Raw genomic sequence first — 15,834 nt, forward strand, 5'->3', positions numbered from 1 at the left:
GAAACCTGGGAAAAGGAGACCTCAAACACAGTAAGTTAAAAAAAAAAAAGAAAAGGTAGAGAAATACTACACAAATGAAGGAACAAACTAGAAACACAGAAGTCCAAATAAATGAAAACGAAATAGGCAAACTACCTGAAAAAGAATTCAAAATAATGATAGTAAAAATCATCAAAAACCCTGAAAACAAAATGGAGAAAATGCAAGAATCAATTAACAAACACCTAGAAGAATTAAAGAATAAACATACAGAGACAACACAATTACTAAAATTAAAAATACTCTTGAAGGAATCTATAGCAGAATATCTGAAGAAGAAGAAGAACAAATCAGTGAGCAGGAACATAAAGTGGTAGAAATAACTTCTGAAGAGCAGAATAAAGTAAAAAGAATGAAAAGTACCAAGGACAGTCTCAGAGACCTCTGGGACAATATCAAACGCACCAACATTCAAATTATAGGGCTCCCAGAAAAATAGAAAAAGGGTATGAGAAAAAAATTTTAAGAGATTATAGTTGAAAATTTCCCCAACATGGAAAACAAAATAGTCAATGAAGTCCAAGAGGCACAAACAGTGCCATACAGGATAAACCCAAGGAGAAACATGCCCAGACACATACTAATCAAACTAAGACTAAACACAAAGTAAGAATGTTAAAAGCAGCAAGGGAAAAGCAACAAATAACACACAAGGGAAACCCCACACATTTAACAGCTGATCTTTCGGCACAAATTCTGCAGGCCAGAAGGGAATGGCAGGATATATTTAAAGTACTGAAAGGGAAAAATCTACAACCAAGATTACTGTACCCAGCAAGGATCTCATTTAAAATTGATCTAGAAACAGAAAGCTTTTCAGACAAGCAACAGTTACAAGAATTCAGCACCACCAAAACAGCTTTAAAACAAATGTTAAAGGGAGTTACATAGTCAACAAACACAAGAGAAGGAAGATCTACAAAATCAACCCCAAACAATTACGGAAATGGCAATGGGAACATATGTATCAATAATTACTTTAAATGTAAATGGATTAAATGGTCCAACCAAAAGACACAGACTGGCTGAATGGATACAAAAACAAGACCCATATATATGCTGTCTACAAGAAACCCACTTCAGACCTAAAGACACATAGAGACTGAAAGTGAGAGGATGCAAAAATATATTCCAGGCAAATGGGAAGCAACAGAAAGCTGGAGGAGCAATCTTCATATCAGACAAAATAGACCTTAAAATAAAGAAGATAATAAGAGATAAGGAAGGATACTACATAATGATCAAGGGATCAATCCAAGAGGAAGACATAACAACTCTAAATATCTATGTACCCAACATAAGAGCACCTCAATACATAAGACAAACACTAACAGACATAAAAGGAGAAACTGACAGGAACACAGTAATAGTAGGAGACTTTTAACGCCCCACTCACACCAATGGACACAGCATCAAAACAGAAAATGAATAAGGAAACACAAGTCTCAAATACAGTAGATGAGATAGACCTCACTGATATCTTGAGGCCATTCCATCCAAATGCAAAGGAACACACCTTCTTCTCAAGTGCACATGGAACATTCTCCAGGACAGACCACATCTTGGGTCAAAAATCAAACCTCAGTAAATATAAGAAAATTAAAATCATATCAAGCATCTTCTCTGACCACAACGCTATGAGACTAGGTATCAATTACAATAAAAAAAAGCCGTAAGAAACACAAAGACATGGAGATTAAACAATACATTTCTAAATAACCAACAGGTTACTGAAGAAATCAAAAGGGAAATCAAAAACTTTCAAGAAACAAATGACAATGAAAACATGACAACTCAAAACCTACGGGCTGCAGCAAAAGCAGCTCTAAGAGGGAAGCTTACAGCAATACAATCCTACCTCAAGGAAGAAGAAAAACATGGGACAGACAACCTGACTTTATACCTAAAACAACTGGAAAAAGAACCAAAAAACCCACAAAATTAGCAGGAAAGAAATCATAAAGACCCGAGCAGAAACAAACAGAAAGAAATGAAAGAAACAATAGTAAAGATTAATAAAACTAAAAGCTGGTTTTTTGAGAAGATAAACAAAATTGACAAAACGTAGGCCAGATTCATCAAGAAAAAAAGAATCAAATCAACAAAATTAGAAATGAAAAAGGAGAGGTTACACCGGACAATGCAGAAATACAAAACATTATAAGAGACTAACTATACGACAATAAAATGCATAACCTGGAAGAAATGGACAGAGTCTTAGAAAAGTTCAATCATCCAAGACTGAACCAGGAAGATATAGAAATTATGAACAACCCAATTACAAGCACTGAAATTGAAGCTGTGATCAAAAATCTCCCCCAAAACAAAAGCCCAGGACCAGATGGCTTCACAGGAGAATTCTATCAAACATTTAGAGAAGAGTTAATGCCTATCCTTCTAAAACTCTTTCAAAAACCTGCAGAGGAAGGAACACTTCTAAACTCATTCTATGAGGCCACCGTCACCCTGATACCAAAACCAGACAAAGACAACACAAAAAAAGAAAATGACAGGCCAGTATCTCTGATGAACAGAGATGCAAGAATCCTCAACAAAATTTTACCAAACAGAAGTCAGCAACATATCAAAAAGCTCATACACCATGATCAAGTTGGGTTTATTCTAGGGATGCAAGGATTCTTCAATATATGCAAATCAATCAATGTAACACACCATATTAAATTCAAAGATAAAAACCATATGATAATTTCAATAGATACAGAAAAAGCCTTTGACAAAACTCAGTACCCATTTATGTTTAAAACTCTTCAAAAAATGGGCATAGAAGGAATCTACCTCAACATAGTAAAGCCCATATAAGTCTACAGCAAACATTTTTCTCAATGGTGAAAAACTGAAAGGAATCCCCCTACAATCAGGAACAAGACAAGGGTGTCCACTTTCACCACTATTATTCAACATAGTTCTGGGATTCCTAGCTATAGCAATCAGAGAAAAAATAGAAATAAAAGGAATCCAGATCGGAAAAGAAGTAAAGCTCTCACTGTTTGCAGATGACATGATACTGTACATAGAAAACCCTAACGATAAGAGTCAGAAAATTACTAGATCTAATCAGTGAATTTTGCAAAGTTACAGGATACAAAATCAATACATGCATTTCTATACACTAACAATGAAAAATCAGAAAGAGAGATTAAGGAATCAATCCCATTCACCACTGCAACAAAAAGAATTAAATATCAAGGAATAAACTTACCTAAAGAGAAAAAAGAGCTGTACACAGAAAATTATAAGATACTGATGAAAGAAATCAAAGATGACATAAACAGATGGAGAAACATTTCATTTTCCTGGGTAGGAAGAATCAATATTGTGAAAATGACAATACTACCAAATGCCATCTCCAGATTCAATGTGATCCCTACCAAATTACCAATGGCATTTTCACATAACTAGAACAAATAATTTCACAATTCATATGGAAACACAAAAGACCCCTAATAGCCAATGCAGTCTTGAGAAAGAAGAATAGAGCTGCAGGAATAAACCTTCCTGACTGCAGATTATATTTCAAAGCTACAGTCATCAAGACAGTATGGTACTGGCACAAACACAGAAATATAAGACCAACAGAACAAGATAGAAAGCCCCAAAATAAACCCATGCCCTATGGGTACCTTATTTTTGACAAAAGAGGCAAGAACATACAGTGGGGCAAAGATAGCCTCTTCAATAAATGGGAAAACTGGACAGCTCCATGTTAAAGAATGAAATTAGAACACTTCCTAACACCATACACAAAGATAAACTCAAAATGGATTAAAGACATAAATGTAAGACGAGAAACTATAAACTCTTAGAGAAAAACATAGGCAGAACACTCAATGACATAAATCAAGGCAAAATCCTCTATGACCCACCTCCAAGAGTAACGGAAATAAAAACAAAAGTAAACAAGTAGGACCTGATCAAACTTAAAAACTTTTGCACAGCAAAGGAACCTATAAGCAAGCTGAAAAGACAACCCTCAGAATGGGAGAAAATAGAAAATGAAACAACTGACAAAGGATTAATTTCGAAAATATACAAGTAGCTCATACAACTCAATACCAGAAAACCAACCAACCCAATCAAAAAGTATGAAAAAAGGCATTTCTCCAAAGAAGATATACAGATGTTTAACAAACACATGAAAGCATGCTCAACATCACTCATTATTAGAGAAATGCAAATCAAAACCACAATGAGATATCACCTCACACTGGTCAGAATGGCCCTCATCAACAAGTCTGCAAACAATAAATGCTGGAGAGGCTGTGGAGAAAAGAGTACACTCTTGCACTGTTGGTGGGAATGTAAATTGATAGAGCCACTATGGAAGATGGTATGGAGATTCCTTTAAAAACTAGGAATAAAAGCAGCATATGACCCAGCAATCCCACTGGGAGGCATATACCATGAGGAAACCAAAAATGAAATGGACACATATATCCCACTGTTCACTGCAGCCCTATTTACAATAGCTAGAACAGGGAAGAAACCTAGATGTCCACTAACAGATGAATGGATAAAGAAGTGGTGGTATATGTATACAATGGAATATTACTCAGTCATAAAAAGAAGCGCATCTGAGTCAGTTCTAATGAGCTGGATGAACCTAGATTATACAGAGTGAAGCAAGTCAGAAAGAGAACCATAAATATTGCATTCTAATGCATATATCAATAACCTTAGATATGCAAGGGACACCACCCTTACGGCAGAAAGTGAAGAGGAACTAAAAAGACTCTTGATGAAAGTGAAAGAGGAGAGTGAAAAAGTTGGCTTAAAGCTCAACGTTCAAAAAACTAAGATCATGTCATCTGGTCCCATCACTTTATGGGAAATAGATGGGGAAACAGTAGCTGACTTTATTTTGGGGGCTCCAAAATCACTGCAGATGGTAACTGCAGCCATGACATAAAAAGACACTTACTCCTTGGAAGAAAAGTTATGACCAACCTAGATAGTATATTCAAAAGCAGAGACATTACTTTGCCAACTAAGGTCCGTCTAGTCAAGGCTATGGTTTTTCCTGTGGTCATGTATGGATGTGAGAGTTGGACTGTGAAGAGGCTGAGCACCGAAGAATTGATGCTTTTGAACTGTGGTGTTGGAGAAGACTCTTGAGAGTCCCTTGGACTGCAAGGAGATCCAACCAGTCCATCTTAAGGAGATCAGTCCTGGGTGTTCATTCAAAGGACTGATGCTGAAGCTGAAACTCCAATACTTTGGCCACCTGATTTGAAGAGCTGACTCATTGGGAAAGACCCTAATGCTGGGAGGGATTGGGGGCAGGAGGAGAAGGGGACGATAGAGAATGAGATGGCTGGATGGCATCACTGACTCAATGGACATGAGTTTGGGTGGACTCCGGAAGTTGGTGATGGACAGGGAGGCCTGGCGTGCTGCGATTCATGGGGTCGCAAAGAGCCGTGCACAACTGAGAGAGTGGACTGAACTGAGTGCATATATATGAAAACTAGAGTAATGTTCCTGAAGCACGTACTTCCAGGGCAGCAGCGGAGACAGACACTGAGAACAGGCAAGGGGAGGGGAGGGTGCAGTGCATGCGGAGAGGAACACGGAAACTTACCTTACAGTGTGTAAAAGAGACAGCCAGCGGGAATGTGCTACACGGCTAAGGAAACTCAAACAGGGGCTCTGTATCAACCTAGACGGGTGAGATGGGGTGGAAGATGGGAGGGAGCTTCAAAAGCGAGGGGATATATGTGTACCTATGGCTGATTCATGTTTAACAGAAAACAACAAAATTCTGTAAAGCAATTATTCTTCAATTAAAAATTAATTAATTAGAAAAAGATTGAAGTCATATCAAACATCTTTTCCAAACACAGTGCTATGAGACTAGAAATCAACTATAAAGAGTAAAACCCCAGACACCACAAATACGTGAAAGCTAAACCTGCTACTAAGCAACCAACAGAATCACCAATGAAATCAAAGAGAAAAATCAAAAAACACCTGAAGACAAATGAAATGGAAACATAACAATCAGAAATTTACTGGACTCAACCCAAGTAGTGCTAACAGGTAAGTTTATAATGATACAAGCCTAACTCAGGAAGCAAGAAAAAATCCACACAGCCTAACTTTACACCTAAAAGATACTAAAGAAAAGAACAAACAAAACCCGTTAGCAAAAAGAGCTAATAAATAATAAAATTAATGAAATAAAGACTAGAAAATGAATAGAAAAGATCAATGAAACTAAGAGCTGGTTTGTTAAAAAGACAGACCAAACCGACACACCTTAAAGGAGTGTCAAGCACCAGGAAAGAAAGAGACATTCCAGATCAATAAAATCAGAAATGAAAAAGGAGAATACAAAGGATCATAAGAGTTTACTCTGAAAAACTAAAATGGACAATCTAAAAGAAACACAAAAATCCCTAGAAATCTACAATCTCCCAAGACTGAATCAGGAAGAAAAAAGAAAACTTGAACAGACCAACTATCAGTAATGAAATTGAGTCAACAATCAAAAAACTAAGAGTTAGCAAATGTCTAGGATCAGACAAAAAACAACACCCAGTTGTGGATGTGACTCGTGATAGAAGCAAGGTCCAATGCTGTGAAGAACAATACTGCATAGGAACCTGGAATGTCAGGTCCATGAATCAAGGCAAATTGGAAGTGGTCAAACAGAAGATGGTAAGAGTGAACGTCGACATTCTAGCAATCAGTGAACAAAAATGGGACTGGAATGGGTGGATTTAATTCAGATAACCATTATATCTACTACTGCGGGCAAGAACCCCTTAGAAGAAATGGAGTAGCTCTCATAGTCAATGTAAGAGTCTGAAATGCAGTACCTGGATGTAATCTCAAAAGCAACAGAATGTTCTCTGTTCTTTTCCAAGACAAACCATGCAATATCACGGTAATCCAAGTCTATGCCCCAACCAGTAACGCTGAAGAAACTGAAGTTGAACAGTTCTATGAAGATCTACAAGACCTTTTAGAACTAACACCCAAAAAATATGTCCTTTTCATTATAGGGGACTGGAATGCAAAAGTAGGAAGTCAAGAAACACCTGGAGTAACAGACAAATTTGGCCTTGGAATACAGAATGAAGCAAGGCAAAGACTAATAGAGTCTGGCCAAGAGAATGCACTGGTCATAGCAAACACCCCCCTTCAACAACACAAGAGAAGACTCTACACATGGACATCACCAGATAGTTAACACTGAAATCAGACTGATCATATTCTTTGCAGCCAAAGATGGAGAAGCTCTATAAACTCAGCAGAAACAAGACCAGGAGCTGACTGTGGCTCAGATCATGAACTCCTTATTGCCAAGTTCAGACGTAAATTGAAGAAAGTGGAGAAAACCACTAGACCATTCAGGTATGACCTAAATCAAATCCCTTATGATTACACAGTGGAAGTGAGAAATAGATTTAAGAGACTAGATCTCATAGACAGAGTGCCTGATGAACTATGGACTGAGGTTCATGACATTGTACAGGAGACAGGGATCAAGACCATCCCCAAGAAAAAGAAATGCAAAAAAGCAAAATGGCTGTCTGGGGAGGCCTTCCAAATAGCTGTGAAAAGAAGAAAAGCAAAAAGCAAAGGAGAAAAGCAAAGATATACCCATGTGAATACTGAGTTCCAAAGAATAGCAACGAGAGATAATAAAGCCTTCCTCAGCAATCAATGCAAAGAAATAGAGGAAAACAAAAGAATGGGGAAGACTAGAGATCTCTTCAAGAAAATTAGAGATACCAAGGAACATTTCATGCAAAGATGGGCTTGAAAAAAGACAGAAATGGTACATACCTAACAGAAGCAGAAGATAATAAGAAGAGGTGGCAAGAATACACAGGAGAATTATACAAAAAAGATCTTCACAACCCAGATAATCACGATGGTGTGATCACTCATCTAGAGCCAGACATCCTGGAATGTGAAGTCAAGTGGGCCTTAGGAAGTATCACTACAAACAAAGCTAGTGGAGGTGATGGAATTCCAGTTGACCTAAATCCGAAAAAATCCAAAAAAATGATGCTGTGAAAGTGCTGCACTCAATATGTCAGTCAGCAAATTTGGAAAACTCAGCAGTGGCCACAGGACTGGAAAAGGTCCATTTTCACTCCAATCCCCAAGAAAGGCAATTCCAAAGAAGATTCAAACTACCGAATTGCACTCATCTCTCATGCTAGTAAAGTAATCCTCAAAATTCTCCAAGCCAGGCTTCAGCAGTACGTGAACCATGAACTTCCTGATGTTCAAGCTGATTTTAGAAAAGGCAGAGGAACCAGATATCAAATTGCCAACATTCGCTGGATCATCGAAAAAGCAATAGAGTTCCGGAAAAACATCTATTTCTGCTTTATTGACTATGCCAAAGCCTTTGACTGTGTGGATCACAACAAACTGTGGAAAATTCTGAAAGAGATGGGAATACCAGACCATCTGACCTGCCTCTTGAGAAACCTATATGCAGGTCAGGAAGCAACAGTTAGAACTGGACATGGAACAACAGACTGGTTCCAAATAGGAAAAGGAGTACTTCAAGGCTATATATTGTCACCCTGCTTATTACATCATGAGAAACGCTGGGCTGGAAGAAGCACAAGCTGGAATCAATATTGCTGGGAGAAATATCAATAACCTCAGATATGCAGATGACACCACCCTTATGGCAGAAAGTGAAGAAGAACTAAAGAGCTTCTTGATGAAAGTGAAAGAGGAGAATGAAAAAGTTGGCTTAAAGCTCAAAATTCAGAAAACGAAGATCATGGCATCTGGTCCCATCACTTCATGGCACATAGATGGGGAAACTGTGGAAACAGTGGCTGACTTCATTTTTAGGGGTTCCAAAATCACTGCAGATGGTGATTACAGCCATGAAATTAAAAGACACTTACTCCTTGGGAGAAAAGTTATGATCAACCTAGAGAGCATATTAAAAAACGGAGACATTACTTTGTCAGCAAAGGTCCGTCTAGTCAAGGCTATAGTTTTCCTGTGGTCATGTATGGATGTGAGAGTTGGACTATAAAGAAAGCTGAGCACAGACGAATCGATGCTTTTGCACTGTGGTGTTGGAGAAGACTCTTGAGAGTCCCTTGGACTACAAGGAGATCCAGCTGGTCCATCCTAAAGGAAATCAGTCCTGAGTGTTCATTCGAAGGACTGATGTTGAAGCTGAAACTCCAGTACTTTGGCCACCTGATGCGAAGAGCTGACTTATTTGAAAAGACCCTGACATTGGGAAAGATTGAAGACAGGAGGAGAAGGGGACGACCTAAGATGAGATGGTGGATGGCATCACTGACTCAATGGACATGAGTTTGGGTAAACTCCGGGAGTTGGTGATGGACAGACAGGGAGACCTGGTGTGATGCAACTCTTGGGGTTGCAAAGAGTCGGACATGACTCAGAGACTGAACTGAACTGAGGATCAGACAGGTAATTTCCACCATTTAAAAAAGAGCTAATAATCATTCTTAAGCTATTCAAAAAAACTAAAGAGGAAGAACTTCTGAACTCATTCTATGAAGCCAGCGGTACCTTCATACCTAAACCTAATAAAGACAATACAAAAATAAAAAAGGAAATTATAGGCCCATATGACTGATGAGCACAAAAGCAAAAAATCCTCAACAAAGTATTAGCACATCAAACTCAACAACACATTATAAGGATCATACACCATATTCAAGTTGCATTTATAATAGGAATGCAAGCATGATTCAGTATCTGCAAATCAATCAATGTGAGAGGCCAAGCCACGTGTCCCAAGTTGACCAGCTCATGCCACCTGAGGCTGAAGAAGGCTCTCTAGGCTTGCCCGTAGCGAGAGTGCCGCACCATTTATTCATTTATTGAGTACCTTCTGAGTGTTGACAATACCAGGAATCAAACCCTACTCTCTTTCCTAGCCCCTGTTCCCAGCCCTGGATAGGAGTAAGGCCCTGGTGGAGATGGGGGACACACCATATTAACCAATTTAAAAATAAAAACCATGTCAGCATGTGGTCATCTTCACAGATGCAGAAAAAGATTGTGACTCAATTTAATAATCACTTATAATTTAAAAAAACTGGTATGAAGAGAACACACCTCAATGTAATAAAAACCCACTGCACTGACAAGTCCACAGCTAACATCATACTCAACAGAGGAAACCTAAAATCATTTCCCCTAAATTCAAGAATGAGACAAGGATACTCACTCTTGATATTTTAATTCAACACAGGACATACTAGACAAAGCAATGAGACAAGAAAAATAAAAGGAATCTAAATAAAAGAAAGAAGTAAAACCATCACCATTTGCTAATGACATGATACTATACAAAAAAAGTTTTAAAGATGCCATCAAAAAACTGTCAGAATAAATGAATTCAATAAAGTAACGGGACTCAAAATTAATATACAGCAACCCATTGTTCCTATATACTCAATGAACTATCAGAGAAAGAAATTAAGAAGATAACCTCATTTACAATTGCATCAAAAAGAATAAAACACTTAGGAATATATCTAACCAAGGAGGTAAAAGACTCAAAAAACCATATAACACTGACAGAAGAAATTGAAGATGACACAATTGGAATTATACTGATTTCGTGAACTGAAAGAGTTAATATCATTAAAATGTTCATACTACCCAAGGCAAGCTACAGATTTCATCCAATGACTATCAGAACACAAATGGCACTTTTCACAGAAGAAATAATTTCAAAATTTGTATGGAAACACAAAACATCCCAAATAATCAAAACAATCTTTAATAAGAAGCTGAAAGTATCACACTCTGATTTCAAACTATACTACAAGCTAATGCATTAATAGTATTTTACTGGCATAAAAACAGATACAGACAATGGAACAAAATAGAAAACCTGGAAATGAATGCACACATATGTAGAGTCAATCCATCTATGACAAAGGAGGCTAGAATATACAAGAAGGGTAAAACCCTCTTCAATAAATGGTGTGGTAAACTGCTATATTTAAATGGATAACCAACAAAAACCTATTGAATAGCGCATGGCAGTCTGTTCAATGTTAAGGGCCAGTTTGGATGGGAGGGGCTTTGGGGGAAGAATGGATGCATGTTTCTGTATGGCTGAGTCCCTTCACTGTTCACCTGAAACTATCACAACATTGTTAATTGGCTATACCTCCAAACAAAATGTCTTTGGTATTAAAAAATACTAAAAACTTTTTTAAAAGGAAAAAAAAATGTAGTAAAATTGGACAGCTACATGCAAAAGTATCAAACTGAACGAATTTTCTCACATTATATGCAAAAATTTAAAATATATTAAAGACTTACATGTGAGACTTGAAACCATTAAAACTTCTAGAAGAAAACACAGGCAGTATGCTCTTCAACATCAGTCTTAGTAATTTTCTTATGTTTCCTCAGCAAGAAAAACAAAAGCAAAAATAAACAGTTTCATCAAACTAAAAAGTTTCTGCACAATAAAGAAATCTATCTACAAGACTAAGAGGCCACCAATTGAATGTGAGAAAATTTTTGCAAACAACTCATACAACATAATATCAAGATAAAGCCCAATTACAAAATGAGAAGACCTAAATATGCATTTTTTTTCTTTTAATAGACCCTTTTCCCAAGGAAGACATAGATGGCCAACTCACACATGAAAGATGCTCAACATCAATAAACATCAGAGAAATGCAAGTCGAAATCACATGAGCTATCATCTCACACCTGTCAGAACGGCTACTATTAAAAAGGTAACAAATAAGTGCGTGAGAGGATGTGAAAGAGAGGAAGCCACACTGTTGGCGGGAATGCAAACTGGCACAGTCACTATGGAAAACGACGTGCAGGTTTCTCAAAAAACTAAAAAGAGGACTACCTTACTATCCAGCGATTGCACTTCTGGGTATCTTCCAGACGAAAACAAAAGCAGTAACTAAAACAATATGTTCTCCCATTTTCTTTGCTGCATTATTTATACTAGTCAAGATGTAGAAGCAACCTACTGACCAGAAACACATATTTTGATGTGGAGGAATTCCAGTTGAGCTATTTCAAATCCTGAAAGATGATGCTGTGCAAGTGCTCCACTAAATATGCCAGCAAATTGGGGAAACTCAGCAGTGGCCACAGGACTGGAAAAGGTCAGTTTTCATTCCAATCCCAAAGAAAGGCAATGCCAAAGAAGGCTCAAACTACCACACAATTGCACTCATCTCACATGCTAGTAAAGTAAAGCTCAAAATTCTCCAAGCCAGGCTTCAGCAATACGTGAACCGTGAACTTCCTGATGTTCAAGCTGGTTTTAGAAAAGGCAGAGGAACCAGAGATCAAATGGCCAACATCCGCTGGATCATGGAAAAAGCAAGAGAGTTCCAGAAAAACATCTATTTCTGTTTTATTGACTATGCCAAAGCTTCTGACTGTGTGGATCACAATAAACTGTGGAAAATTCTTTAAGAGATGGGAATACCAGACCACCTGACCTGCCTCTTGAGAAATCTGTATGCAGGTCAGGAAGCAACAGTTAGAACTGGGCATGGAACAACAGACTGGTTCCAAATAGGAAAAGGAGTACGTCAAGGCTGTATATTGTCACCCTGCTTATTTAACTTCTCTGCAGAGTACATCATGAGAAAGGCTGGGCTGGAAGAAACACAAGCTGGAATCAAGATTGCCGGGAGAAATATCAATAACTCAGATATGCAGATGACACCACCCTTATGGCAGAAAGTGAAGAGGAACTAAAAAGCCTCTTGATGAGAGTGAAAGAGGAGAGCAAAAAAGTTGGCTTAAAGCTCAACATTCAGAAAACGAAGATCATGGCATCCGGTCCCATCACTCCATGGGAAATAGATGGGAAAACAGTGGAAACAGTGTCAGACTTTATTTTGGGGGGCTCCAAAATCACTGCAGATGGTGACTGCAGCCATGACATTAAAAGATGCTTACTCCTTGGAAGAAAAGTTATGACCAACCTAGACAGCATATTCAAAAGCAGAGACATTACTTTGCCGACTAAGGTCCATCTAGTCAAGGCTATGGTTTTTCCAGTGGTCATGTATGGATGTGAAGAAAGCTGAGCACGGAAGAATTGATGCTTTTGAAATGTGGTGTTGGAGAAGACTCTTGAGAATCCCTTGGACTGCAAGGAGATCCAACCAGTCCATTCTGAAGGAGATCAGCCCTGGGACTTCTTTGGAAGGAATGATGCTAAAGCTGAAACTCCAGTACTTTGGCCACCTCATGCGAAGAGTTTAAAAGACTTTGATGCTGGGAGGGACTGGGGACAGGAGAAGAAGGGGACAACAGAGGATGAGATGGCTGGATGGCATCACTGACTCGATGGACGCGAGTCTGAGTGAACTCCGGGAGTTGGTGATGGACAGGGAGGCCTGGCGTCCTGCGATTCATGGAGTCACAAAGAGTCAGACACGACTGAGCGACTGAACTGAACTGAACTTTTTGTTCAGTTGCTAAGTTCTGTCAACCCCATAGACTGCAACATGCCAGGCTCCTCTGTCCTCCACTATCTCCCGATGGTTGCTCAAATTCATATCCAATGAGTCAGCGATGCTATGCAACAATAACATCCTCTGCCTCCCCATTCTCCTTTTGCCCTCATCTTTCCCAGCATCAAGATCTTTTCCAATGAGTCGGCCCTTTGCATCCTGTGCCCAAAGTATTTGACCTTCAGCTTCAGCATCAGTCCTACCAATGAATATTCAGTTTATTTCTTTTAGGATTGACTGGTTTGATCTCCCTGCTGTCCAGGGGACTCTCAAGAGTCTTCTCCAGCACCACAGCTCTAATCCATACATGACTATCAGAAAAACCACAGCTTTGACTATACAGACCTGTGTCAACAAAGTGATGTCTCTGCTTTTGAATACACTGTCTAGGTATATCATAGCTTTTCTTCCAAGGAGTGTCTTTTAATTTCATGGCTGCAGTCACTGTCCACAGTGACTTTTGGAAGCCAAGTCTGTCATTGTTTCCATTTTTTACCCATCTATTTGCCATGAAGAGATGGGACTGGATGCCATGATCTTAAGTTTTTTGAATGTTGAGTTTTAAGCCAGCTTTTTCACTCTCCTCTTTCACTTTCATCAAGACCCTCTTTAGTTCCTCCTTGCTTTCTGCCATTAGAGTGCTATCATCTGTATATCTGAGGTTACTGATATTTCTCCCGGCAATCTTGATTTCAGCTTGTGATTCATCTAGCCCAACATTCTGCATTATGTACTCTGCATATAAGTTAAACAAGCAAGGTGACAATATACAGCCTTGATGTACTCTTCCCAATCTGGAACCAGTTTGTTGTTCCATGTCTGGTTCTAACTGTTGCTTTTTGACCTGTATACAGGTTTCTCAGAAGACAAGTAAGGTGATCTGGTATTTCCATCTCTAAGAATTTTCCAGTTTGTTGTGATTCAAACAGTCAAAAGCTGTTTTCATTTCATAGCAATGAAGCAGAAATAGATATTTTTCTGGAATTCTCTTGCTTTCTCTATGGTCCAACAAATGTTGGCAATTTGGTTCCTCTGCCTCTTTGAATCCCAGCTTGTACATATGGAAGTTCCAGTTCACATACTGCTGAAGCCTAGTTCGAAATATTTTGAGCATTACTTGCTAGCATGTGAAATGAGAGCTAGTACAATATTTTGAACGTTCTTTAGCATTGCCATTCTTTTGGACTGGAATGAAAACTGACCTTTTCCAGTCCTTTGGCCACTGCTGAGTTTTCCAAACTTGCTGACATATTGAGTACATCATCTTTTAGGATTTGAAACAGCTCAGCTGGAACTCCAGCACCGTAATAATGCTTCCTAAGGCTCACTTGACTTCACACTCCAGGATGTCTGGCCCTAGGTGAGTGACCACACCATTGCGGTTATCCTGGTCATTAAGACTTTTTTTTGTATAGTTCTGTGTATTCTTGCCACCTCTTCTTAATCTCTTCTGCTTCTCTTAGGTCCTTGCTGTTTCTGTTCTTTATTGTGCCCATCTTGGCATGAAATGTTCCCTTGTTATCTCCAATTTTCTTGAAGAGATCTCTAGTCTTTCCCATTCTACTGTTTTCCTCTAATTCTTTGCATTGTTACTTAAGAAGGCTTTCTTATATCTCCTCATTATTCTCTGGAACTCTGCATTCAGTTATGTATATCTTTGCCTTTCTCCTTTGCCTTTTGCTTCACTTCTTTTCTCAGTTCCTTGTAAGACCTCCTCAAACAACCATTTTGCCTTTTTGTATTCCTTGCTCTTGGGGATGGTTTTGGTCACCACCTCCATTGTTACCAACCTCCATCTTTAGTTCTTTAGGTACTGTCTACCAGATCTAATCCCTTGAATCTATTTGTCACTTCCACTGTATAACTGTAATGGATTTGATCTAGGTCATATCAAAAGGCCTAGTGGTTTTTCCTACTTTCTTCCATTTAAGCCTGAATTTTGCAATAAGGAGCTCAAGATCTGAGCCACAGTCAGCTCCCGGTCTTGTTTTTGCTGACTGTACAGAGCTTCTTCATCTTTGACAGCACAGAATATAATCAATCTGATCTTGGTATTGACCCTCTGGTGATGTCCATGTGTAGAGTCACTTCTTGTGTTGTTGCCAGAGGCTGTCTGCTATGACCAGAGGGTTCTCTTGGCAAAACTGTTAAGACTTTACCCTGCTTCATTCTGTACTCCAAGGCCAAACTTGCCTGTTACTCCAGGTACCTCTTGACTTCCTACTTTTCCATTCCAGTCCCCTATGATGAAAAAGACATCTTTTCTGGTGTTAGTTCTAGAAGGTAT

General features: G+C 38.7%; 1 protein-coding gene across 10 annotated transcripts in view; it reads right to left on the reverse strand.

Annotated features, from left to right (window-relative positions):
- The window catches only part of DCAF6 (DDB1 and CUL4 associated factor 6), a 183,804-nt gene that overhangs the window by 157,869 nt on the left and 10,101 nt on the right, over positions 1-15,834 (reverse strand). The window lies entirely within an intron of this gene.

The sequence above is a fragment of the Oryx dammah genome, unplaced genomic scaffold, assembly GCF_014754425.2.
Source record: "Oryx dammah isolate SB20612 unplaced genomic scaffold, SCBI_Odam_1.1 HiC_scaffold_28, whole genome shotgun sequence".
In the NCBI taxonomy this organism is placed as follows: domain Eukaryota; kingdom Metazoa; phylum Chordata; class Mammalia; order Artiodactyla; family Bovidae; genus Oryx; species Oryx dammah.